The 27,740-nt window shown below is 44.1% G+C and overlaps 1 long non-coding RNA gene across 1 annotated transcript; it reads right to left on the bottom strand.

Moving 5' to 3' along the window:
- Positions 1-27,740, bottom strand: LOC122238340. The gene is made up of 3 exons (XR_006217248.1): positions 27,663-27,740; positions 847-925; positions 1-50 (listed from the first exon to the last, which is right to left on the bottom strand). It is a non-coding gene; the product is annotated as an uncharacterized LOC122238340 (long non-coding RNA).

The raw sequence follows: 27,740 nt of genomic DNA, 5'->3' as shown, positions 1-27,740 counted from the left end.
CTCCCCTCCTGTTTCCTTTCTGAGGTTCCTTCTGGTCAATTCCGCTGGTCCTGTTTGATTGAGAAAACAATTTATCAGTTATGATTTTTTCAAATAGTGGTCTATATTTAAGAGTCATCAAAACAAGACAATTTATTCCAAATGTATTCCAAACTACTAAGAATCCGCATGGAGCCTAAATTATATGTCACAGAGAAAAGCACAGTTTGGGAAGGATCACGTAACTAAAAGCCCCGTCATTTGCTTTTCTCTTTTTTACCTAATTGTGTTTTCTTCTTCAAACTCTTTTTTTCCTTCCTCAGATTCATTTTTCTCCTATCCAGACTCTTTGCCTTTAAAGAAAACTCCAGTGGTGGGCAGCCATTGAAAGCGATAACACGTACTATGAGTTATCAAGGGGGATTTGAAAGAAAAGTCATTTCTGACTGGGAATATCAGCCAAGAAAAAGGGAAAGAAGCTGTGTGTGTGTGTGTGTGTGTGTGTGTGTGTGCGTGCGTGTGTGGTGTGTATCTGTGTGGTGTGTGTGGGGGGGTGGTGGAACACAGGTCTGCCTGTGTTTATGCCTCACCTTGGAATCTGAGCTTCAGGAATATTCTCAGACATCATCTGCTTCTTAAATTTTCAAACAGACACGACCCCAACAAGGACTAAATAAATGAAGATGACTTCTATTATAAAGGCAGGACAATTGCATAGATTATTTTAAAAACGTCTGAAGAAAAATAAGCTGGTATGGTAAGGAGGATGAGCTTAACCACTTTAGAAACTGTAAAGCAAGCAAGCAAGCAAGAAACTGTAAAGCATTAGACAAACGCAATATGTTGGTGTTACTGATAAATAATTACCTGTATTTTAATTTGGCTTTGCACATGCAGTATTCTGTGACTTAAGTAGGATTGCTGGGAAGTCAGTTCTAGGGAGAAACTAAAAGGGAAAAAAAGTTACTTGTCTTTCCGCATTTGTCCCAAGTAGCTCAAATTTAGAGCGTTTATTTTAAATCACTCCTTCCTTCTGATGATCTTCTGTATTAATATAGTTGGACACTGAGATATAGAGTTATATTCTGCTTAGACAAATTCTTATATTGGCCACACTATACAATGAATGTAACTGATTAATGAATTAACCAGCTGGCAACCATACCTGGGTGTATTTTAGCACATTTTCAACTAAGACGGATGAAAGAGGTATTACAGACCACTTGGGAATCGTTAATAATAATAGCCTACATTTAGAGAAAGGAAGTTTGATGTTAATTTTCAGAGAAAACAGCCAAAATCTTGCAATATTTTCTGGGAGAAGGGGCAGTAGGTAGAACCCAGAACTTGGGTTATTTTGGGCAGCCATCCATGCTTTTAAGACTGATCCTTACAGAAATCACTTGGTTTGCAAAATTGTCAAGGGACTAAATGACTTAATCAACCTTTCTCATTTTTATCTGCAGTCAATCTGAGCTTATTATCAAGCCACTCAAGTGATGGCCCCTGATTGAACAGAACATTCCACTGGGAGCAGCGTGAGTAGCCTTCCCTCCTGGGAGGAGGTACTCACAGGCATTGCATTATTCCTTTTTCACCTTCAACCTCTATAGGTAGAAACTTAAAAGCCATTTTGAACATCATCTCATTATCCCTTCAGTCTTGAGCTAGGAGTTGATTACCCTTAATTTACGAGGGGACACTATATTGAGAAGCAATCCCATTTCTCAAATGTCACATACAAAGTATTCTGTGTGGGGCCGAGAAGAGAATTCAAACCTACGGGTCATAATTCACCTTCTGCTTTGGCATTTACATAGCATAATATTATGACGGAGACTCGCCCCACCTTTGAAAAATAATGAGATATTATTGACAAACAAAAATCCTTTCGTGCACATGTAAAATCCTCTTTCCTAAGTCAAAGGTGGCTGGTTTTTTTTTTTTTTTTTGAGAGAAAAATAAATTCAGATGTTCAAATATAGCAGTGGTTTTATTTTATGTGTTTACTTTTTTAGTTCGAAAGCTCTTCTGTTTACCAGGAGCCCAAATGAATGTGTACAGTCCTCAAAGAGACAAACTAAGGTAACCCTGATTGTTTTGTTGACTTTGCTAAAGGCAATGGCCCAAAGCATTAGTAATTAAAACCCATTTAAAATTAATTTAATTTCAGGAGGTCCACAAACCCATAAAATCAGACACACACAAAACTAACAGCCAAAGATGCCTTTTTGAAACCAATGGTTTTCAAAGTGAAAAGGCAGATACCAGAAGGGAGCAGAGCTCAGGAGAAAGAAAGGGAGTAGGGAGGGAGCCAGAAAAGAGAAAGTGCTCGCATTAGCCTGGGAAGCCGCCTTTCGAGCCCCAGCCCCCTGTTTCAAAGACAGGATTCCTTCGCTTTTTTGAGTTTCAAGTCGCTGAGCCATCATTCTGTTTCTCCCCAGAATGGAGCTAAACCGGACTGAGACATTTGGAAATGCTTCTCTGGGCAAACGTTCTAGTTGTATACATTTCTCAGAACAAATCAGGGCTGCCACAGACTAATCTTAAGTCCACAGAAATTGGGCAAGCACTTTCCGCAGTCGAGTGTGACCCCAGCTTTGCATTCAGGGAAGCGCTAACCCGTCGCTCACCACGCGAAGACACAGGCTGTTAGATCATCAAGCGTGGGTGTTTGGGGAAGTGGCGAATATATCTAAAGACGGGTCCAATTCTTGTTTCAAAGGAAAAATGTGGAAACAGACTGGTCCAGATGTGGAAAAGAGCATCACTGACAGTAAGTTGCAAGTGTGGGCAGCCCGAGTGTGAGAGCTAGCGGTGGGGTCGGAGTGTGGGGGAGCAAAGAACCTGAAGATAATGGAATCTTTCTCCACCTACCTCTTCCTCTTGCCAAGTGCACCCTTCCAATCGCCAAATGACCCGGCACCTAAAAAGGCAGACCACTTACAGACCCCTATTCTTGACGAAGACTCTGGAAATGACCCGATTCGACATCTGCTTACATACGGTGAGTTCAGCCAACCGTCCCTGACTGCGACGCTCATTACTTCCAGCCAGCTCTCCTGTAGCTGAGATAGTCTTGTTGGCACAGACGGATTCTTAGAAAGTTCTTCCAAATCCTAATTCTGCTCTCTTGAGCAAGAGAGGATACGACATTTTGCTCTGACATCTGCAAGCAATAGGGTAGCAGTGAGCCCTGGAGCTCCGGAGTCAGACGGGCATAGGTTCATACCCGCACCCAGGGACAGGTGTGTGGATACAGGTAGGTTACTCAAAGAGTCTAAGCTTCAATTTCCTTACCTGTGAAACGGAGTAACAAATATTCCCCGCTTCCTAGGTGTTTAGTGAGGATTGTTAAGATAAATCACCTAGAACAATGCCTAGCATATAATAAATGCTTAGGTAAATTAATGATTATCGTGGTGTGAAAGGCATAGACTTTGGAGTCAGCTGGTCCTGAGTTCAGATCCCAGCACCACTGTTAAGTAGCTGTCCATAGGCTCATGCATTTCCCTGAGCTTCAGTTTTTCCAGCTTTGGCATGTCTGCCTCAAAGGGATTTCGTAATGATTTAGTGAAAAAAAACCTTTAAGTGTTTAGTATAATGTCTGCCCGTAATTTTTTCATCATCATCGTTACCCATGGTCTTTTTAATGTCTTCCTTAAAACACAGTGCTAGGAACTAATGCAATATTCCCAAAGCGGTCAGAAACAGGGCCAAGAATAGTGTGCAGAAAGTCTCCTCTGACCTAAACATGATACGTTTCTTACTGTAGCAGTCTAATGCTGTATTTGCCTCTTCTCTTTCGGCCCCTCAGAAATAAGAGTACAAGAGGGAAAATACAGGCTCAGGGATCCACTGGATCTATCCCAGTCTTTCAAAGTAAGTCAGTAAAGGGGCACCCGGGTGGCTCAGTCAACTGAGTGTCTGACTTTGGCTCAGGTCATGATCTCACGATTTGTGGGTTTGAGCCCCGTGTCGGGCTCTGGACTGACAGCTCAGAGCCTGGAGCCTGCTTCGGATGAATTCTGTGTCTCCTCTCTCTGCCCCTCCCCCACTCACACTCTGTCTCCCTCCCTCTAAAAAAATAAATAAACATAAAAAAAAAACAAACCAGAATCCTTTTGGGGCACCTGGGTGGCTCAGTCGGTTGAGCATACAACTTTGGCTCAGGTCATGATCTTGTGGTTCACAGGTTCAGGCCCCACGTTGGGCTCTGTGCAGGAGAAAGAAAGGGAGTAGGGAGGGAGCCGGAAAGGAGAAAGTGCTCGCATTAGCCTGGGAAGCATTGCAGAGCCTAGAGCCTGCTTCAGATTCTGTGTCTCCCTCTCTCTCCGCCCCTCTCCCATTCACTCTCTGTCTCTCTCCCTCTCAAAAATAAGTAAACATTAAAAAAAATTTTTTAATAAAAAATTTTTTTAGAAAGAATCCTTTCTAGCTGTCTAGGTCTAAAATTGCAAAATTGCATTGTTCTATCATTAACAATTTCCTGTGGCACAAACTATCCAAGGCTATATATGTCCCTGGGACAGTCTCTCTTGGATCAGTCATAGGAGGGGCTCTCAGAGTGAGTTCTTTTTCAAGTCTCAAACATTCAAGAGGAAATTCTTCATGTCCCAAGACAAAAGTGACCAGCCTCCAGAAAGCTCTTGCAGCACACACACCGTTGCTTTCCCCACCAGCTCTCTCCCCTACCCACCTTTGTTTCCTCCCAGTTACAGAAACACAGTGTTTATATGTTTACACCATGTGCTTCCAAGGAGGCCAGGCTCCTACCTCGTCCCAGAGGGTAAATGCGCATTGGCCTTAGCCAACCATCCTTATTCCGGTCCCTCTGCCAGCACCCGATTTAGGAATGGGCAACACGCTGCAGTTCTAGACAATCAGATATGAGACGTGTAACACGAGGAGAAATCTATTGAGTGGCTTCTGGCAAATGTTTCCCTGCTGTCAAAAACGCGTATAGGAGGGGGAAGCTTCCTTTTCCTACCCCCTCCCTCCGCTGTGCTGGGAGGTCAAGCCTGCAGCTTCTACAGCCATCTTGTGACCACAGAAAGATAAATCTGAGTGGAAAAGGAAGCACACACAGCACAGCAGAGCAGAAAAATGGAAAACACCCAGGTCCTCCTTGACATCGTTGACTTGCTGAGTTAAGGACCCCCGCACTGCTGACCCCTAGCCGGCTTGCTATCTGAAATGCATTTAAAAAAAAAAAAAAGAAAGGTCCTTGTTTAATGCTGTGCTTCCCAAACTACAATGTGTGCAAATAACCCATGTCTCTTGTTAAAATGCAGATTCGGATCCAGAAGGGGTGGGCTGGAGCTGAGGATCCCACAATCCCGAGCTCCCGGGTGGGGGTGATGTTGCTAGTTCTAAGCCCAAACTTTGAGTAGAAGGGCTTGTGTCATCTCAGAGAGATTTCTCTGCTATTTGTAGCTGAAATCATCCCAAATGATACAATCCTCAATCTAGCATCCTTGCTCATCACCTCTTACCTGTGTTCACGAAACCCAATTGAGGTCCGGAAAATTTTAACAGTAATTCCAGTCGACGTGAACCTGCAATTCGTGTTTCGACTCCGTTCCACACATTTCAATACCCCGCCATCACCAGCACCCTCTCACTCTTTTCTGCCTTTAAGTAAGGCACTCACGGCCTGGGCACCCAGGGTGTGACAAAGGCGCCTGTGAATGCCGGCTGCACGAGCCCCGCACCACCTCGGAGCGCGTGCCAGTGCACCTGGCCCAAAGGTGAGGCAGCTGCACGCACGTCGGTTCCTTCCTTGCCATCTCCGGCTCTAAGGAGAAATGCTTGAGCGCTTTTGCAAATCAAAACCTTTTCATCCTGAATTTGGTGATTCACCCTGAACGGCGTCTTCTTGGAAAGTCTGTAATGTGCTATTGTGTAAGATGGGTAAAATTGGCCTGTCTCTTTGACAACGCTCCTCTTCTCATGGCTCAGGGCTGGGCTGGGGGAGGTGAAAGAGTCACAATAAAAGGCGTCCTTTACACACAGCCGCCCTCCCCGGCTGGAGCGGTGTACCTGCGTGGGCCGGGCTGTCTGCACCCCGTGCGGTCGGTATTACTAGCCCCCTTTGTTCATCGCATAGCCTCTGGACGAGAACTAGGTTTCGGCAGGTACGAAGATGGGGCTTGTTTTTAACAAGGCAAATTTACAAAGCTTCCACACTAGAGAAAAAAAAAAGTGTGGAGGAGTCAGACATTCAAAGGCCATGCCAAATTTGCTTTTCCCCAAAGCAGGGAGAGACAAAGGAAATCTCAAGCATACCTCCCAGACACAAAGGACATGTGTTTACCCTCCAAATTCAAGCTGAGTGAACTCACCTCATTATCCCAGGAGCTGGTCACTAATTCTACCCAGTTAAAAAAAAAAAAAAAAAAAAACACCCAAAACAAAACAAAAACACCCAAAACAAAAACCTACAGTCTCAGTCAAACAGTGTCGTATTATCTTTGCATCTGGGTCCACTAACAATTCTTTCAGTGTCACACAACTCTACACTACAGACTTTCATGTATATTCTCTTCCTTAATCCTTGCAACAACTCTGTCAAGTAGATACTTGGATTAGTGAGAGAAAGGTCCAGAATCTGAAATGTCCAGAATCTGAATCCAGAACCCAAGAGATTTTTACAAGCGGCACAGGTAAAATTGCTTTGGGAAACTATGCCAAATGGTGCTAGAACAGTTTTAGAACATTCATACTTTTTTCCCCCCCACACAGCTGAAGCAGACCTCTCCTTGGCTCCTGCCTCAGTAGTACGGTTGCGGTCTTTGGGGACAGGACAGATGACCACAAATTTCCAGATACCTTGAAGCCCTGGATTTAGAGCCCACAACTACGTGGCTGGGGCAAGACTGTCTGGGTCAGGGCTTGTAAGTAGCCACTGAGAAGCCGAGTCCAGTGTGGCTCCCTTAACCATTGTTCATTTGGACTAATGCTTGCTATTTTTAAATGTAGAAATTTCATGTAAAAAGATGTTTTTGTTTTGTTTTGTTTTGTTTTAATTCTCCGAAGAAGTCAGAAGATCTGTCTACACTGGGTCATGGGACAATAAGTTGACTGCTAAAGAGTGAGAGCCCTTTTATTCAAGGAAGGTGCTCTCCAGTCAGCACACTGAAGCTCTCCCTGCTCTATCTTCAATACGGGGTCCAATGTCACTACCAATACCAAATGTCTCTCTAAGCCAAGCTTTCTCAACCTCGGAACTCTTGGCATTTGGGTTCAGATAATTCTTGGTGAGGCGGGGGGATGCTGTCCTACACATTGTAAGCTGTTTAACAGCATCCCTGGCCTCTACTCACTAGATGCCAGTAGTAAGTATCCTCCACAGCAGTTAGCACAACCAAAAACGTCTCCAGATACAGCTGAAGGTCCCCGGGGGGCAGGGGGGATGGCCTCTGAGGGAGAACCACCTAAACTTCTTCATCCACTTAGGATCCTAGCCAATCCCCCACCCACACGAGAGTCTGGATCTCCTGCCGCCTACAAATAGTCCCCCGTACGACCAAGGATGGAAGGTCTACAAATCACGCTGATTTCCTTCAACTTCAGGCTCTGTGTTCCCTTTAAAACGAGTGTCCGTCTGGATGAGGCAGTACATCAAGTATCCATCATTTGTATCTCGGACTTTCCGGATCCTTTCTTAAGGGCGGCTTTTCATAGGAAAAGGGGTAAGAGGAACATGAGACCACTGCGTTCAGAAGGCAAAGTGATTTTAAGAAGGGAGGGAACAGAGCAAGGACCCAATGGGCGACATCATCGCCTTAAGCGCCAGCCCAGCAGGCACCCACCTGAAACAGAGCTTTACGAGGATCACCTGTGCTCACGCTGAACCCTGCCGCTTTGAATGAGGAGAATAGATGTTCACAAGTCCACCGCCTCCCACCTTGCTGAATGATGCACCTCATCACATTCTGATGAAATCCGGACGCAATCAACATTCTTGTTTTAACTAGTTGTTCTGGCAAGGGGTCTTCCTCCAAGCTCAATTTCCCACGTTGGCAACACGGCTAAGAAAAACATACCCATTTGCCAGCTCCCCTCACCGTCCACCCTAATTAGAGCCAATGCTGCTGCTCCCTTCAAAATGGCTGTGGAGGGCAAAGGGACGCCGTAAGGAGGGTGGCCCTCTGCAGGGGTGAATGCTCCAAGCGTCCTCTTGGCAGGGACGTCAGGATCTGAGGAGAGTCACTGCGAGAACTTTGGGGTGGGACAAAGCCAACTTTACAAGTTGTTTATCACTGAGCAACCACAAGAACCTCATACACCAAAACCTTTGGAGTTGGGGCACCTGGGTGGCTCAGTCGGTTAAGTGTTCGACTTCGGCTCAGGTCGTGATCTCACGGTTCATGGGTCCGAGCCCCACGTCGGGCTCTGTGCTGACGGCTCGGAGCCTGGAGCCTGCTTCGGATTCTGTGTCTCCCTCTCTCTCTGGCCCTCCCCCCACTCATGTTCTGTCTCCCTCTCTCTCTATCAAAAAATAAATAAACATTAAAAAAACAATCTTTGGAATGTGGCTAAAGCAGTACCCAGAGGAAATGTATAGAATTAAAAGAATATACTAGAGATCAAGAAGGCTGAAAATAAACTCAGAAAGCTATAAGCGACACAAAAATCATTTTTTTAATGTAGAAGGAGTTGGTGCAATAAAAGAAGATATTAATAATAAAATACTATTAAATAATAAAATTATTAAAATAATAAAAATGAAATAAAATTTATTTTATTAAAGATAAAAATAAGAATTGGGGTGCCTGGGTGGCTCAGTCAGTTAAGCCACCAACTCTTGATCTCAGGTCAGGTCATGATCTCACAGTTTGAGTTCAAGCCCTGCATCAGGCTCTGCACTGACTTGCAGAGCCTGCTTAGGACTGTCTCTCTTCCTCTCTCTCTGCCCCTCCCCTGCTCATATTCTCTCTCTCTCAAATAAACATTAAAAAAATTAAAATAATAATAAAATAAACAATTTTTGACAAGTATGACAAAGAAACAGAGATCAAAGTCATACCTAAATGGCATTAGGTATGAAAAGGGGCACATAAGTATAGTTGCAGATGAGAGATTTTAAATCCTGAGACACGAGAGACCCTCTCTGCTCTGTATCAAACCCTACCCGACACATTTTGCTTTTCTGCACAAAACAGACAAACGCTTCCTCCGTAAGACTCTATGCATATCCCTAGTATAGCACCTATTCTGGCACAGATTTTGCATTTGTCTCACGACTAGCCTCAGCCCTCCTTTATGGAAGGGAATAGATCCTTTTTGTTTCAGAACCCTAGCTTTGGGCACGCCTGGCATACCGTTAGTGCACAATAAATGTCTGACGAATGAATTCTGGGAAAAGAAACAGGCTGAGGAAATGGCTGAATATATGAAGAGAAAGGTTTGAAGGAAACAGGCGTATCCGATCCTCAAAAGAGACAATTACAGAACATACCACAGCTGCCTTCAACAGTGTCACTGGTCATGGGAAGGAAGGATTGAGTTTTTTCTGCAGAGGAGACCCAGTGAATAGAACTTACATCAGTGGACACGACAGAGACCAAAAAGACCCGAAATGGCAGAAGAGCCAATTGGATTATTTGACTTTATTAAGATGCCTTTCTTTCCCAGAAATCTTCTATTTAAATTATTTAAAGGTAAGAGATATGTTTTACTTCTTTCAAATTAATCATAAACCTGGGGCACCTGGGTGGCTCAGTCAGTTGAGCGTCTGACTTCGGCTCGGGTCATGATCTAATAGTTCATGGGTTCGAGCCCCGTGTCGGGCTCTGTGCTGACAGCTCTGAGCCTGGAGCCTGCTTCGTATTCTGTCTCACTCTCTCTCTGCCCCTCCCCCACTCATGCTCTGTCTCTCTCTGTCTCAAAAATAAATAAACGTTAAAAAAAATTTTTAAAAAATCAATCATAAACCTCTCTGCCTTTCTTCCCCCATATCACCCCCACCACACCCCCAAATCACCTGCACACAGCACTCTTTTGGGCCAGCTTAGGGTTATTGCCCTCATATCTCCGTCATATCTCCATCAGATTTCCAGTTTCCGAAATAAACCTCGTCTGGTTGGTATGAAGCCCGATCTAGCAAGGCTAAATATTCCACCGAGCTGCCTGCCAGACGCTGATAGTATCAACATTCTGTCTTCGTTCCGAGTTGCAGTTTAAAACCAATCGGGCTTTTTCCCGAATCTCAGGCCACCTGTTTAAGTCCTCCTTTCCTCCATGCCCGGCGTGAACATATTTCTCCAAAAATTGGAATTAATGAGTTTTCTTCATCAACCTCGTTAAACGTAGAGATTAGACTGACTTTTCAACCTGATCGCAGCTCACCAGCTATCTGCGAGGGCTTTGTTCTTCAAGCAAACAAACTCGTGATATGCTCCCCTAAAGTTATATTTTCTATGAATACCACTTTCAGACAAGACATACAATTACTAAAATTGCATCTGATATTTGTAATTACTTGGGTCTATACCTGCGGCGAATTGGTTTCACACTAGAGGAAATGCAAATTGCTTTACATCCAGGTGGAGGAGTATATTCTACAGCACAATAAACCTCGCAGCTTAGAGAATTAGCCAAAGGTAGGGAGCCGAAATGTCTTACTTGCTCAAATTAAAGATATTGCTGTGTGTGCGCGTGCCTTTATACATTTATAATGTAAATATATATGAGGACGTAGCACACGCTCATTATCTAGAACAATCAGAGTTAACCCCCTGCAGCATGGCCCTCAGACTGTTTTCCTGGAATACCGATTTTGCTGGCATATCCCTCTCCTCCCTCCCCCCCACCCCATCACCCCTCACAGCACCAAACCTTTGGGGAGTACCTGAAATATGCAACAAATGTGTCTGTCAACCCTCTTGGTTTCCTATGGATGGCTCCAGATCACTAAGATCAAAGTTAGTTAATAGGAACCTATTCTCGTAGGCCAACTGAACAAATGGCATACCCAACTCCCTGGTGTGTATGGGCTGAAGAAATGATGGGCTTTCCGGTGCTGCCTTCACCATCCGTCTGTTCCTTGATGTAGAGCCCTCTTTCCCACCCCAGGGGCTCGTGGTGAACATCACGCACAGTCCTTACAGAAATGACAGGCAAGTCCATGGTTTGTCCCAAACTTTGCGCTCGGCTCCTGGAGAGTTATTTGAAAAGGCACTGCTTACTCCTCAGTTTTAATGAAGGAGAAGGTTAAGACAGGCATTTTTTTTTTTTAATTTTGGGGGATGCTCTATTTTTTTCTGTAGTAGAGTGGTCGTCTTTATCTCATTCCTATTTTAAGTTTTTGATTTGTAGAGTCCCCCGGTTTCCCTTGGAATGTGTGTTTCTTTTTAAAAATTTTTTAATGTTTATTTATTTATTAAGAGAGAGAGAGAGAGAGAGAGAGAGAGAGAGAACCAAGGAGGGGCAGAGAGAAAGGGAGAGAGAGAGAATCCATCGAGATGTGGGGCTTGATCTCACAAACTGTGAGATCATGACCTGAGCTGAAATCAAGAGTCAGCTGCTTAACTGACTGAGCCACCCTGGAGCATCCTTCTACTGTTCACACATACACACACACACACACACACACACACACACACACACTTTTCCAGAGTATCTGCTGTGTTATACCATTGTCTAACTAATGACAACACTTGGGCATAGTGTAAGGTAAGTAGATTTACTAATAGGAAAACGATAAATTGATAAAAAGAAGAGAAAGATGATAGATAGATAGATAGATAGATAGATAGATAGATACTATGAATCCTCCCCTAGAGTTAAGCCCTCAAAAGCTTATGATTCCCTAAAAAACTGCCTGACAGAGGGAAGAAGACAAAAATGCTTAAAGTGGTCTGTACTTTCATCAGAAAGTGACCATAATATGCCTCTGATATTCTTCTTTTCAGCTGCCGAACATCCGAATCTCCTTCCTGGAAATTAGGCACCTTCTGCCATACGAACCTTTCCCGGAAGCAGAGTTCATCCCCTCTACAGAAAGGCCTCTTGTCTGCTACCCCCACCAAACTGGCTGCCGTTCGTGGACTCGTGACCTCGTCAGCCAATCAGACCCCACCACCCAAGACACGGGACCCCGGGGGCCACCACAAAAAGACGCAGGGAGGGCGGAGAGCACGTGCTCCCCGGTAGGTCCCCGGACGCCACGGCGGGGAAGGCGGTGCCGGCCAGGGACCGTGCTGCCCGGCAGAGGTGGCCGCCGCGTCCTCCCCACGACGCTTCTCTGGTCCGTGCCCCGCTCCCAACCATACCTCTCCAGCCTCCCTGGAAACTCTGGAAGGCGACCGACATCCTTTTCTTTTCATTTTATGGGATTTCTTTTCCTTTACCGCGAAGATCCGTCCACGCAATGCAGGTGCAGAGTTTAAAAATTAAAGGGAAGTAAAGGATGTTTGAAGAAAAACAACCAGCCCCGCTTGCTCTCTCTGCCTCTCACTGCTCGGCCGTGCTCCCGGGAGGCATCGCTTCCAACCTCCTTGTCTGTTTCCTTTGGAGGGCATCCCCATAATCCTCGGTAATTAGCCTGACTTCTTCTGCAGCTAGATGAGCAGTGGCTTCCTGCACTCTTTTCTACTTGTCCTCACTAGACCCTCCAAGTAAAGTCATAGAAGAATTTTATTTAACCCACTGCAGAGTGGTCACATTATAAGAGAAAGGCCGTGTAGTGCTTTCTGATGTCCTTCTTTCTCTCGTGCCATCAATTTTTGTCACACTTTTTGAGACTTCATGGTTTTCTATATATCAGTCATCGATACCGTTTCAAATGCTTGATTTACAGGAATCCCAGGAGGTGTTTTTTTTTTTGTTTTTTTCCCCCAATGCATTATCATATCAGATAGTCTCCTCATGCCCTCCCCGCCCCCCTCCCGCCCCGAGGGATCTGATGTTTATCTGGCTGCTCTTTGGCCAGTTGGAAGCTTTCCTCTGATATTTGCAGGTCTTTGGCTGTCTGTTCATAGAGCAAAGCCCTAAAACGGATGGGAAATCCAGGGTGCATGGGAGGGCCCGGACCCTTGTAGGTGTTTCTCTAGTGTGAGTGGGGCATGCGGTGGGGGGGAAGTCCAGTGTTTATTGGTGAACTCCTAAGTTAATGGAAGTTGGGTTTTTTGTTTTTGTTTTCGTTTGTTTTTGTTTTTGTTTCTCTGCAGCTGTTCAGTGTCTCCAGAGTAGAACCCCACCGATCTCCCTCACTGGGGCATAAACCCAGCTGCTGGCCTTCAGGAAAAGAAGCGAGGCACCCTACCACGGCCAGCTTCATGAATTGTGGGGCCCAGTGCAAGATGAAAATGTGAGCCCCCTTGTTCCAAAAGCAGGAAAAATGCCATTAAAGTTCCTAAAATATAAAGCTTCCTTCTGCAATCTCTCAATTTGTCATGGCAGTTTTCGGTTGCTATTTAAAGTTGCTCCAAATTTTAAAAAAATTAAAATTTTAAATTATTAGTATTTTTACTGCTCATCTTTATATCATGCAATGCCAGTTTTAAATGCAAATATAAGTGCATTTAGCTCTGAAGCAGAATCACTGAAATTACACAATTTTTGTTTCCTAGGCTTGTATTTGCATCTGTGTATATATAGATTTCATTCTCAACCAAAACAATGGAAATGCTTCACAAAAAAATAAAAATAAAAATAAAAATTGTTTTCATTTCACTTGTTGATATGCTTATATTCTACCAAATTCTCCACCCTGAGGAAGACTAAGTTAGGACAGAAAAGACAGGCACTCTGGGTCTTCTTATCTGTCTGTTTGCTTCAGTGATCTGTTTTCATTGTAGGTGGTTTGACAAATACGGGAAGGCACAGGGATAAGAAAGGACATGGTAAGGTTCCTTGGTAGTCATGTTTCTTACATTGCGACTGCCCTTTGTCTGCATTGAAAGTTCTGATTTGAGCAGAAAGCACGGTCCCTTGGGGCCAGCAGTGCTCACCCTGCGCTCACTCTCAGTCTTGCTAAACTTCCATGTGTCTGGGTTCACTGAACCTCTGTGCCCATGGACATCACAAACACTGTGCTCAAACGGGACTGCAGGAGACAATGGACGTGCACCTCATGTGCTTCTCCTCTGCTCACATTCATGCTTCCTCATCCCATCGGGCCTCACTTGCAAAACACAGGCTCGAAGATAAAATGATGAAGACTTCCAGAATGGAAGCACTGTCAAGCCAAGCACAGGACCCTTCTGAGCACTGGGCCCTGTGATGCCAGCCCCGTGTCCCATGCATCATCATTCAGACTCTGACTCAAAACCGTTTTTTCCCAACTCCTGGCCTCCCCCTTGCCTATGATGGTGCCTGGTGTCTCCAAGCCTGCGACCTCTCCTGTTCAGTTTGTTCAGAGAACAAAGCTCTTCTGTGGTCAAGAACTATACCTGGGACATCAAACGGATCCGCGAGGCATGTGGGAAGCCGGTCCCCGTTGACGAAGGTCTCAGTGCCACAAACACCAATAGAAAGTTGGGCAGGTTCCTGTAGCCTGAGTGGGGCAAAGTGGGGTAGGTAGGAGACTGGGCAGAAGGGGATATGAAATACCAGACCAGTTAACGTCCATCTGGGCTTGGAAAAGTAACTGTAAATGACACATCGGTTTATTTAACTGAAGGTTATTGCTTCCCATAAATGACATTTTGCACTTTAAAAATGTCTTTGTTAAGTGTGGCGCTGTGAACATTTGTGATTTCCCCAAAGTGTTTTTGTTTGGAAAATAACACATTCTGGAGTTTACAGACCTGGCATTGTATCCTGGTCCTGGCACTCCCCAAATGTAGCTATAGATGTATTATTTAACCTCTCAGAGCTTTGCTCTTCTCTTCTGTAAATAATGGAGGTAACAATATCTAGTCTCAGATCACAGATGCAAAGATAAAATAAAGGTTGAAATTATAACACAGCGCCTCACATATTCTTGATGCACAATGAATATTAGTTTTCTGCCTCACTTTTGATAGTATATACAAATCTCTTTCGAAGATATGTCAGTGAACCAAATATTAACTTGGGAATGATAGAGGACCAAGACGGATTTCTTATCCCCCGTGGACAACAAATAATGGTTGATATATAAATACAGTTTTCCTTATCAGACTAATGACTTTGCATTTATGTGTGGGCTTAAATGATAATGGATAACTGGCTTTCATTTGAACGTCGCACACATGTAAATTTGATCGGATTTGAGCAAGTAGAAGAGATTTATTTTTGGAGTTTTTTTATGAGCTTATTTTTGTAAATGCTTATTTATTTTTGAGAGAGACAGAGACAGAATGAGAGTGGGTTAGGGGCAGAGAGAGAGGGACACACAGAATCCCAAGCAGGCTCCAGGCTCTGAGCTGTCAGCACAGAGCCCGACGCAGGGCTCGAACTCGCGAGCTGTGAGATCATGACTTGAGCCGAAGTCGGACGCTCAACCGACTGACCCAGCCAGGCCCCTATGAGCTTATTTTTAAAGATATTGCTTCTGTTTCTAATTGGGTGTTTCTAATTTTTTTTTTCCTAGCAACCAATAGTTACATATTTTCATACTGTAAGGTGTGCTTCAGGTGGCTTTGATGCTGCTGTTCACAGTTATCCCCATTACATCACCAAACAATGGCCATCATGGGGTTATGTTGTGGTCCATTCACGACCATGTCCACACTCGGTAACTGCAAGCATGTCTTCTGTGCTGGCGTCCTGGGTGCATCACAGATCCCCCCTTCAGCAGTTGTGTTTTTTGCTTTTTTCACATTAATGATTGCCAGGATGTTAAAGTAACTACTCGAGAACCCATGTGTGTCTTTGTGTCCAGCCCAAGATTTAGAATTAAATAGGGTTCTGAAGCCCCATACTTGTCATACTTCCCGTTTGATCAGAAGAATAAAGCCCTATAGGGATGTCACGAAGATATAACACATACTGAACACAATGTAAAGTGTTAAGGACGGTAACAACGCAAACTTAAGCCAGTACACGATTAAATGCCAGCTATTTGATGGAGTAACTGACGTGAGAATGATCACTCTGGATGGTAGCGTTCGGAGGGGAAGGCTGGGATTCGGCCAGGTAAAGAAGAAGCCATTGCCTAGTCAAGAGACAATTATCTCACAGGAAAAGTCTTAATGATTCGCAAAGTTGAAAGTAATCCCGTAATATATATATTCTTTATGACAATGAATTTTGGTTCTATGCTTTGCTTTCGATATTACAACAGTTTCTTAGAGATGATGGCTTCAAGTGCAAAGAGGAAGTCGGATGAAAACACTTGACTCTCGATGGAAAACATGAGAAAGTTCACTCCGCTCTTGTCTTCCTCCATCTGCTCTGCAGGAAAATAAATGCCCTTGGAACTGCTACGAAGCTTCTTCAAAAGAATTTGGGAAAGGGAGCGGAAAACTTTCCAGAGGCCCCCAGAGCCTCAGAAGGCAGTAAGGAAATGTATATCATGCCTTGCCTGGGAAACAGGATGTAAGAAAATCTAAAAGATCTCCAGGAAAGAGTCCAACCAGAAAGACCCAGAAAACCATGATGCAAATTAGAATCTCTATGTTTCACTTTTGACGACAAGGACATTTTAGAGTTTGCCCATGATCGCCTGTAAAACATGACCATCTTTCCAGAGATCCTGGCCTTAAAGATAGATGAAGTGACCAGCTATGAGTCTGAGAGTACTGGAAACGTCTCCCCTACCACCTGCACCTGTAGTTCTATCATTAGAAACTCCGATCTTTGGATTTAGATTTGTTTTAATCTGTAAGAGCCCACAATAAAACTTTAATGCTCTTTAGAGGGCCATCTAATGTTGGTATCAGCGAACATTCAAAGAGCTTGCACTCCACTCGTTCTTCAAATGAGAGCATAAATTAAAACGAGTCTCAAAGTTGACTGAGAACCAGATGAACAAAAGGCCCCAAAGGAAACAAGGGAGAACGATCAAGATAACCATGCATTTCCTTCTTGGCTATGTTCCCTAGAGATGGCTGTCCATGGACCGCCTCTTAAAAAAACAAACGGAGGAACAAACACAAAAACAGACTTGCTTCACTTCTAGCAGATAGACTTACCTGCCAGTCTTTCCTTAAGATATCTTGTTCAACAATGACTCCGTTTGGGTAACAAACTATGCACAAATCCTGTTGTTACCACTCTCTCCACAGCAGGAAAAAACTGGCCACGGAGAAACACCTGCCCAAAAGTGTGGAGATCCTCAGATCCCAGAACAGCCGCACAATTCCAACCCGATGAGCCAGCAAGTCCCCAGAGTATGGGAAGGGGGATGGGATATGGGATAACTTTCCAGCTCTGTTACTAGCCTTCTTGGCACACTGGTTTTACAGAGAAACATGGCTCTCGTCGTGTGTAAAGAAAAGTACAGGAAGTAGTCTTTTTATTTTTTTTCTTCGTGGTAAACAAAAACAGCCATGCCTACATCAACACAAAGTAACTGCACACATTTTTTCCAGTCTGTGGATTTGTGCTTAGACACCGTCATCTACCAATGGCAGTTGGGTGATTTTTTTTTTTTTTAATGGACTGGCACAGATGACCTTGTATTTGACTCGCTGGAACTGACAGTATTTTCCTTGGTTGGGGACCAAATGGAGACCTATGCTTGCTCTCTGAGACACAGGAGCTCTGTTTTGAGAAGGAATCAGACACCTACGGGAATGACAGTGTTCTCGGGCAAACCTCAGTCAGATAAGCCCTTTCTTAAATCCTCAATTTTAGCCAAAAATAAACCCTAAGTTTTTAAGTCAGCATGACATGTGTGAGGTACCTCTTCCTTCCGGCATCCCTGTACTTGATGGAGCAAAAGAAAGGAGACTAAGTGTGTAGCCGCCTCGCAGAGGGTATTCCTGAAAATCAGGAGAAGAACGGAAGATGGACGAGGACGAAGGTTGAGGGAACTGGGATTCTTACATCAGAAAAAGGCAGCCAATGGGGTGAATCAACATTTGAGTATGTCGGGGATAAATGCCTGCAGGAGGCCATCCGATTTCCTCTGATAAGCAATGAGGACCAGAGCAAATGAGGACCTCTGAATTGCTGTCCCTGTAATACATTATGCGGTGAGCAAAGTGGAGCCAGAAGTTAAATCTCTGTCAACCGATGCGCTAATATATTAGGTACCAGATACCCTAAAGAAGATGAAACAGATCCCCACACGCAGACTTCATAAAAGAAATTTCTTTTTTTTATTTAAGTTTTTAAATGTTTATTTATCTTAGAAGGAGAGACAGAGCGTGAGTGGGGGAGGGAGACACAGAATGGGAAGCAGGCTCCAGGCTCTGAGCTGTCAGCACAGAGCCCAACATGGGGCTAGAACCCACGAACTGCAAGATCGTGACCTGAGCCGAAGTCGGACGCTTAACCGACTGAGCCACCCAGGGGCCCCTAACAAAAGAAATTTCTGAGAATTGGTCCTGTAACTCCCGAACCTTCTCGCTTACCTTGAAAATATAAAATGATGGACATAGGAGAGAGAAACAGATTGTGTGGAGAACAGTAATAATTGTGCTTTGCGTCTGAGCACCCGGAAAGGAGTGGAGGGGAAGAGGGAGCTTCCTCTGTCATCTCAGTGCACTTCTTTGGGACCATCTGAAGAGCTGGGAAAGAATTTTCCCCTGTCAGGAGATACGGAGGATTTGCTTCTGCCTCATCCGCGAGAAAGCAGAAACATTCCAAGGAGAATGGATGGAGGGGATATTGGGACTGGTCTTCATTCTCTAGTAAGGGGTATGCAAATTATCCCTGTGGACCTCATGTAAGCTCAAGGGGTTTGCAGACAGGGTCCAAGGAGCAAGATGCCAGAAATGTAACCCATCGGAACCACACCCTGACTTCTATTTTGTTACAAAGATTAGAAAAAGAAGGCCTCTTGGCTCTAAAAATGAAAACAAAATTGAAAGATCTAAGTAAAACCAAAAAAAAAGAAGGAAATAACTTGATTGTTCTTATATTTGTTCAGAGCAAGTCAAGAGAGAAAAAAATCAGGTATAAACTTTAATGCAAGGTGCCATACTACTGATAGAGAAATTAAGAGTTTTGATGCAACCCCAGCTGTCAGACGGGTAGAAGATATGATCCAGCTCTTGAGAAAAGAGAATGCTCCTGGAACAGATGGGCGCGCCTCTGAGCTTTATAAAGAATTAACTAGCTGTTTAAATAAGTCCTTAGCAGATGTTTTCAATGGAATTTTGGAGGTGAAGTGGGGAAAAAAACAAAGTCCGAGGCACAAGGGGAATTGATATCACAAATAAGAGACATTCTTGAATTCAGAGAACAATTTATGGTCAAAAGTTTTTCTTTTTTCTTCTCTTTTTTTTTTTAAGACTAGCCACAGTATTTGTAAAATGGGAGCACTTTACCCAAATCTGCCATTAAATTAATGCATATCGCAGTATTAGCCTTTCAAGGAAGAGACGTATTGAAAGCCAAGGACGGTTTACTGTGGAAGCTTCATGATACGGAGAGCTACTCATCTGAGACCAAGAAGGCGAGCAGACGTGTATGTGCATGGTGATAAGTAAGAGGTCTGTTCTTGTAATGGTACCCCGTATATAATGAATACAGTTATTAGCGATGAGATAAATCACAGAGGGAGAAAGGAAAAGATGCTCCTAGGTCTGTGTTGAAGGTACTGTGTGAATGTGTCCAAAACTTATAAAAAAAGAAGAGTATGTTGCACAGAAAATAAAAGGAGCGGTGAGTTTTCTTCCTCCCAAATGGCCCCCACACGTCCATACTTCGGTAGATTTGTGTCCATACTTCGGTAGATTAGCAAACAATTCTCAGGTGCCTCTCGGTGCCAGCCAGTGGATGAGGTGATGCACAGGGAGATAAAGAACACGCAGTCCCTGCCCTCCAGGGGCTGATCTTCCTTGAAGGCTGCAAGGACGCTGTTCTCACTAGCAGTACCTGCTGTTTTACTAGTACCTTTACCTCCAAGTGCTACTCCTCCCATAGCTTTACCTCCCAACTTGTAGGGATGGGGGAGGGGAGATTAAAGGGAGAGAGCCAGGGAGACTCAAGCCCCCACAAGAGAGAGGCTGGAGTGGAAAACACGGCGTGGAGACCTATGGATCTAACTGCTCAGCACATTCACCCCAACAAATGACTGCGTATCATCATTTAGGGGGGACAGAGAGGATGAATGGAAAGGGAGGAGGCAGACAGCATCCACGTCTGTCAAATCCAGGCATGTGTATTGAGAAATGATGTGAAACAATCCACAAACGAAAAGACACGGAAATGTAAGGCGGAAAGAAGGGACTGACCCATTTCAACAGTCGTTGTTGACCGAATTCACATCATTCAAGGCGCCGTGAAATCCAGCACGGTGGTTTAGGCAGGTTTTCGCCCCTGACTCACCCAGGATGAGAGCCGAGGCTTTGCCAGTCACGAGACTGTAACTTCTTAGGTTTGGTTTCCTCGTTTGCAAAGTGGGGATAAACACAGCACCCACAAAGGGTTGCTGTGAGAATTCAGATACTGCACACAAAACACGTTTATGTTGGTGCATGGACGTACGAGACCTCAACACATGGTTTCTATCATTACCAAGTCCATCACGGAGCCTGAGCCTGCTTACAACTTTGTGACTTCATCGCGTAGCTCCGTCTGCCCCTCTGACCTCTCAGGATATCTTGCTGGCAAGCCCTGCACCGTTTATCACGGGCACATCCAACAAGTCCTTACGGAGCATCCAGTCTCTGGAGGACACTGTGCGGGGGACCCAGCAGGGGGGTCAGACAGGTCTGCTTCCTGTCCTCACAAAGTTGGGGAGAAGAATTACCCTAGAAATGTGATGTCATTGGCAACGTTCTTGGCATCTGAAAATCGCAGAAGAATCCTTCCGAGACTCACGGCGGGCCCCATAACTCTTACAAAATGGAAAAGAAAACCTCCCCTCCAGGAAAGCTAGAAGGGGAGAAATGAGCCCGGGGATGGTGAGCCTGAGACAGGATGGGCCGCTGACCGTGCACGGGGTCTTCTGGATTAAGGTGATTCTAGGACCAGACACCTTGCTGTTTCGCCCTCGGTGTCTCTGGCGTCTCCACTCTTCACCTTCAAAGCTCACTGCTGCTGTGCGAGCTCCTGCCTCGTCGTCGGTGAGCTCCTGACGTCTGCACTCGGCTCCTACTCTCCTTCCTCCAACCGCCCCTGACAGCCTTGCAAGGCTCTTCCACTCATCGCTTCCCCTGTTGCAAACTCACCAGCGCTTTCCCGTTGCCCACAGGGTAAGAGCCAATGGCTTTCCGTGGCGAACAAAACTGTTTATGAACCAGACTCCTATACATCAGGCCTTGCCATTTTCTCTGCCAAAATGTTTACCCCGTTTTAATTACTTAAAGGTTTCAGTGACAATATCATCTCTCCCCTCTGTTTTTCCACACGCGGGCCCCTCTGCCCAGAGTGCCCTGTCCTCCTCTCTTGGGCTCCCTGGTATTATCATGGCTCCTTAGACCTTGGTTTTAGGCATCTTAATGGTTCGTCACAGTTTCTGTTTCCTGTGTCTGTCTCTCCACTGGCTGGCAAGTTTAATGTCTTGTATTTTGGTGCCCCCACATCTGTGACTTGGCGTAACTCAAGATAGGTGCTCAGTGGAAAAGTATCTCTTTTTTTCGTGCATTTTATCTTATTTGATATTCCCAGAAACTGCCTTTTGGAAACTACGTGAGACTGGTGCAGCCAGTTTGGGATTTTTAGCTTTGCTGTCAAATGACAAAACCGATGTTAAAAAATATTCAGAAGCGGTGGTCCAGGTGAGTAGAGATAACACAAGTTGTTTCTTAAATTCTTGCATTGCCTTCACATTCTCTCTTCCACCTGACCTCTGAGTATAGGAATGTGAAGCAACAGAAACGGATTGGATGATAAAAATAAATAATACGGCGCGAAAGCCAAAGATCTGCGGATGTAAACCAGTAAACGAATTAGATCATCACCCTGTATTTGTTAGTCACCTTTCAAAGAGTCTGCTCCTGAAGGATTTTCTACATTGTTTTCCAGTCTCGACCCAACCAACCAAACAAACAAAAGTCTTTCACGCTTTTGTTCTTTTGCTGTTCGTAATCCTCGATGTTAAGTTTCCAAAATGGCATCCAGCATTCAATTTAGTTCCATCACAGGCCTTCAACCCGGGTACCGACGCCTGGTGATACCTGGAGGACCCAGACAGGGAAACAATATTGCTTTAAGCCACCTTGGCTCTTGAGACGGGGTCACTGGTCACGGGGAGAGAGGCAAATTCACAAGGAGCCTTGTGGGAGTTAATGAACGGCTGGCCACATGGTCCCTGTCGGAAGGTGTTGACTCTTCAGACAACTGGGACTGTTTCCTGGGAGTAAATGAGAAGGGCCTGCATCTCAATCACACGGAAGCATTCAGACCCACGGCTGATGAAAATAGCCACAGAGCCAGGCGTATTTTTCCTTTTTTGATGGTGTTTGTAGACACGGAGGAGTATCTAACTGAATATACGGTTTTCACGTTAAGCTACTCTAGGGAGAAAATATGAAAAGCTATATAGAAATGGCATATTCTTAATAAGGAAATATCAAAACACGACAAGGGAAAATTCTGAAACACGGGTACACCAGCCTGGAATGAATGCGGGCGTCCCAACGACTGCATCATTAACGGCTCGGAAAGAAATGAAGTTGAGATACAAAGATCCACAGATATCACTGAAAGATGGTCACACTGATAGAACCCACTAAGGGCGTGTTGACATCGCACATCTCCGACATTAACCGCTTTTCCCAACTTGACCATTTTCATTTTTTAAAAATTGTTTTACATGTTTATTTATTTTTGAGAGAGACACACACACACACACACACACACACACACAGAGCGAGCGGGGGAGGGGGAGAGAGAGGGAGACACAGAATCCAAAACAGGCTCCAGGCTCTGAGCTGTCAGCACAGAGCCCAACGCGGGGCTCGACCTCACCAACTGCAAGATCATGACCCGAGCCAAAGTCGGACGCTTAACCTACTGAGCCATCCAGGCGCTGCTTAATCATTTTCATTTGTTGCTTTACTCATCTGGTGATATTTTCTCATTACATGCTCACTAACATCTTTGACGGATAAACCCTGTCACTGAATGCTAACCTTTTAGCAGATATAAGCAGCAGAAAACTTCATTGCCTTTTTGTTGCCATCAGATAAAATTACCTGAACATATAGATCTGCCTGTTGTGTTACTGTTAGGTGTTGCATAAAATAAGGTAAATAAATGCTGTCAACGACCTCTGGGAGGCAGTTTGATCTAAGTGAAGAAGTCAGACGACTGGAGGATTCGCTTCTTGGCAGTTACGTGACCTTGGACAATTGTTTAACCCCTCCTTGCCTCAGTTTCCTGTTGTAGTGCGGATTATATGACATGATTGTAAGGAACCTGGCATGAAGTTAACTCTTGTATTGATTTCTCCTTTCTTGACTACAAAGAGCACTCAGTTGAGTTTATTCATTCATCTCATTTTTATTTTTCCATTCTCCTTATTGCAAACCCCGGGTTTGCCTTTGACCTTGCATACATCCTCAACAGCCCTCTAGAACTTCATAGATATATCCAGAAATTTGTCTTGCCTGTTACCGAATAGGAAGCAAGGACTATATGAGTACAAGGTGGGTAGATATTAAACATCTTACTATCGTTTTTTTGTTTTATTTTTGTTGTTGTTGGTTTTTTTTTTTGTTTTTTGTTTTTTTTTTGTTTGTTTTGTTTTGTTTTTTTTTTGCTATTAGAGTCAACCCCCCCTTGGCAGGGGTCAGTGTAATGGGTTTTTCCATTACAATTTCCTCCATGTTGGGGATCGAGAATTTCCTGGGGGCAGACATCTCCTGCAGAGAGTTTAAACAATGCAGTTAGGAGTAATAGTTGATGTTCCATATTCCAAGTGTAACCAAAATGTGGGTCATTTCTTCCTCTTTCAAACGTGATTTTTTTTTTGTTTGTTGGTCGTGAGATATGCATCAGATTGCATGCATATACGCATTTCTCATTACGTGGGGTTAGGCTCTCATTCAGCCTCCATTTCTTCCTGCACGAGAGATGGAAGTAACTATCAAGATGTGGAACAAGGAATTTTTGTTTCTTTTTTTGGTCAGAATAACAATGGCATGTTTTTATCTCCAATAGACTCAACAATGAAATATAATAAATAACAGAATGAGGAAGATTTTGACAATTTATACATGTGTATTCTAAAATGAAAAGGAAGCAGAGAGAATACTGCACTCAGGAGAGAACATTAAAAATGTCCAGCCCGTCATGGCAGAACGTGATCAGCATGGCTCAGAATACAGAGGTGATGTTGACATTGTTCACAAGATTGAGTTCAGCCAACCTGGAATGTGATGTGCGCTGACCGCCATTTAACCACAGATTTTTAAAAATCTATCTCAGCAGCATCTCCAGCTTTTAAAACTTACCTAAATTTTAATCCCAGGCATTCAGTCATGGGGCAAATATCCCGAATGTTAATTCTGAGAGACTAGAATTCTAAACTGTTATTGAGTTGAGTCACATACATGCTTTGTGAACAGCACGATCAATGCTAAAAAGCAGTAACATTTCTACATATGTGTTTCTTGTCATTCCTCTCTCAATCCTTTTCATCTGTCTCGTGGTAGCATCAGAGTCACAAACAGCATTCAAACTCACGTATGCTCAGCACTCCTGACTATTTTCACACTGAGAGTGATGCATGCATACCTGCAGGTCGGTGCCCTCTTAGCTCTAACCCATTCGATTTGTCACATGTCCCTGAGGACCACTTACAGAGCTAGACGTGTTTCACTCACAAACACTTGCAGACCATCTCCGTCTAGTCACTTAGGAATGCTTACTTGCTCGTTGCTTGCGAGATGACCATCACAAACATACGTGCTTTTCCCACGTTACACTGTCAGATATACACGTGTGAAGGAGAAGTTGAATTTTAACACGACCTCCCTCCCTCCCTCCCTCCCTCCATCAAATGCGAAATGATTTTCGCATTTCAAGTTCAGAGTTAGGATTTGCTCCTTCTCGAATCCCAGTTGCTCATTAGGGAAACAACTTTTCTCCACGGGGCTAAAAAAGACTGGGGACTGATACAACACTGGATCATTTGAGCCAAACACACTTTAGCTTCAAAGATTTGTGCCCCATAGCATTTCTGCCTCTCAGTTCTCTTTTGCTTTGCATTTACTGACCCAAGTAAAGAATTGAACACTGATAGATAATGATGTCAGCCAGGGTATTATTGGGCCAGGCTTATCAAAGTCAGAGAAATCCATTCATCATAGATCATCAAATGAGGCTGAGCAATTTAAAAACCGGAATTTCTGGGCTCCCGTCCCGCTATGGCAGAGCCACTTATAATTAGGTAAAGTAAATGTTTAACTTCTGAGTCGAGTGACCTAAGAGTAAATGTCCCTGCCACCCAGCTGGTCCTCATCCTCCCAAAAATATCTTCCCAAATTGCTTAAGAATTTTTAAAATTCCTTTCACATGGAGGAACATTATATGACAGTAGGAGAAGCCGTACGTTTACTTAGTATTGCATGAAAGTGTGGCTATCCTTACAGGGGGCAAGTGTTCTTTAGTAAAATGCAGACCATTAAAATTTAGCACTAGAAGGATGATCTCCTAGGAGGAAGGTTGGCTGCTTGAGTATTAGTTCTCCCTCACTCCCCCCATCACCAGAGCTTTACCTCTTGGGGTTCTTGCTTGGTTCTGGTTACCACAGCCACCCCCAGGGATGGCATGCTCTCCCTTTAATACTCTGGGTCATGCATTGACTAACACCTCTTGGCATCTCTTAGCAAAGCAGATACCGGCTGGAATACTCAAATACAATGGTGGCAGAAAGAGAGGAAATGGAGAGGACGAGGGAGGGAAGGAAGACAGCGAACTAGCACTATGTGACTACAGTCTGGAAGCTTTCCATGCGTAGGAGCTATTTAACCCTCACGTCAGTCATCCAAGGAAGATTTCACTATTCACACGTCGTAAGGGGTACAAGACCCAGAGAGATTTAGTAACTTGCCCAATGTCACCCATTGGTAGACGACAGAGCTGGAATCCTAACCCTGATGCGCATGACCTTCCGGAGTCCACCTGGCTCCCATCCAGGGAGGGCCTGCTCCTTTAGAGTACCGAAGGATCCCCACAACTTTTCTGTTAAGTCTCTGGACTTCCTAACTCCTCATACCAAGTCCATCTCTATAGGGACAGTGCCAGAACCTTCCAAAGGAAACCACATCTCCAATAGACAATCGACTTCATGGGTAAGTCCAAGAGAAACATCCAGCAGCACCTGGATTTGACTCTTTGGTGTCTGGCTGTCTAGCCTGAGACACCCCTTTCCAGGCGACTGGTTCTTCCTCAAATCCAGTAAGTCTCCGGACCCACAAAACCATAGAACCTCATAACCATATAATCTCGCATGTATCTTCCACACAAGAGTTACACACAAATACAGTAATGGAGAGTATTTCTTCTATAGACGTTAGTACCACATTCTTTTCTGAGGAAGGCACTAAGTGCAGAGAGGAGGAGGAATGAGGATTTCTATTAAGACCCTGCTCATTTCTGAAGGCTCACCACAGATACTCGCTCCTGGGGATTTTTCTGAGGTCTCTGGGTAGTCCAAATTTACCCATTTTCTAATCTCATAACGTTTTGTTTCTACCTCTATTATTGCCTCTGAGATTATGCTGTCTTGTGGCATAATTAGTCGATGACAGCCCTCCGCCCCAAGAAAAGTGAAAGTGCCTTATTTCACGCGGTTATTGAGAACAGTTATTAGAACTGGTAACAGTAGTAATCGTATTAATAGCAACAACCAGTATTCCTTTGAGCACTTATCTTTGAGTCTCCCATCCACACAACCCTGGAGATAAAGAATATTAGTCTTTTTTTTTTTTTTTGGTAGATGTAGGAACCCATGTTTTAAACAGTTAAACAACTTCCCCAAAGTCTCACACCAATATATGGCTTCAATCCCACATCTGACTAATTCCCAGAGGATACATTTTTTTTTTTCCCAGTGACCACTAAATAAGTGTTTACTGAAAGAATGAGGATAGTAAAACGTCACCTGTTTCTTAATTTTGGTCTATAAACGACCCAAAATAAATCAAACAGGCACACAGTTTTGTAATAACAAAGTTATTGAGACCCCCTTGTTTTTAAGACCCCATTAGACCCTGCCTAAGTAAGCCCAATTTCAGACTTTTATTTCCAAGAGGCATCAGTAGTTCATAAAAACGTATGCATGTTAAGAATACAAAAACAGAGATAAGAAGATAAGACTCGGTAGGTGTGGTCACAAGGTATAAACTCCTAGTTCTAGAAATAAGTCCTGGGGATGTAACGCACAGCATAGTGACCATAGTTAACAATACTGTCTTGTGTATTTGAGAGTTTCTGGGAGAACAGATCTTAAAAGTTCTCATCACAACACACAAAAATTGTAGCTATGTGTGGTGATGCATGTTAACTAAACATTGTGGTGATCATTCCACCATATATACCTATGTCAAAACATTATGTTATAAAAATGAGTACAGTGTTATGTGTCAGTTACATCTCAGTAAAAAAGACCATGTATCTGAAGATCGGACTTTTTATTTTTATCTCTGCCATGGCCTAGGTGGTCCTTCTACCAAGGATACTCCTACCTCTCGGCAAGCCAGCTGATTCACTACTACTCCAAGATGATCAGCCTCTCTGTCAACTTCTATAGATATTCCGTGGAT

The sequence above is a fragment of the Panthera tigris genome, chromosome B2 (assembly GCF_018350195.1).
Source record: "Panthera tigris isolate Pti1 chromosome B2, P.tigris_Pti1_mat1.1, whole genome shotgun sequence".
Classification (NCBI taxonomy): domain Eukaryota; kingdom Metazoa; phylum Chordata; class Mammalia; order Carnivora; family Felidae; genus Panthera; species Panthera tigris.
This window is presented reverse-complemented; position numbering and strand designations above follow the sequence as displayed.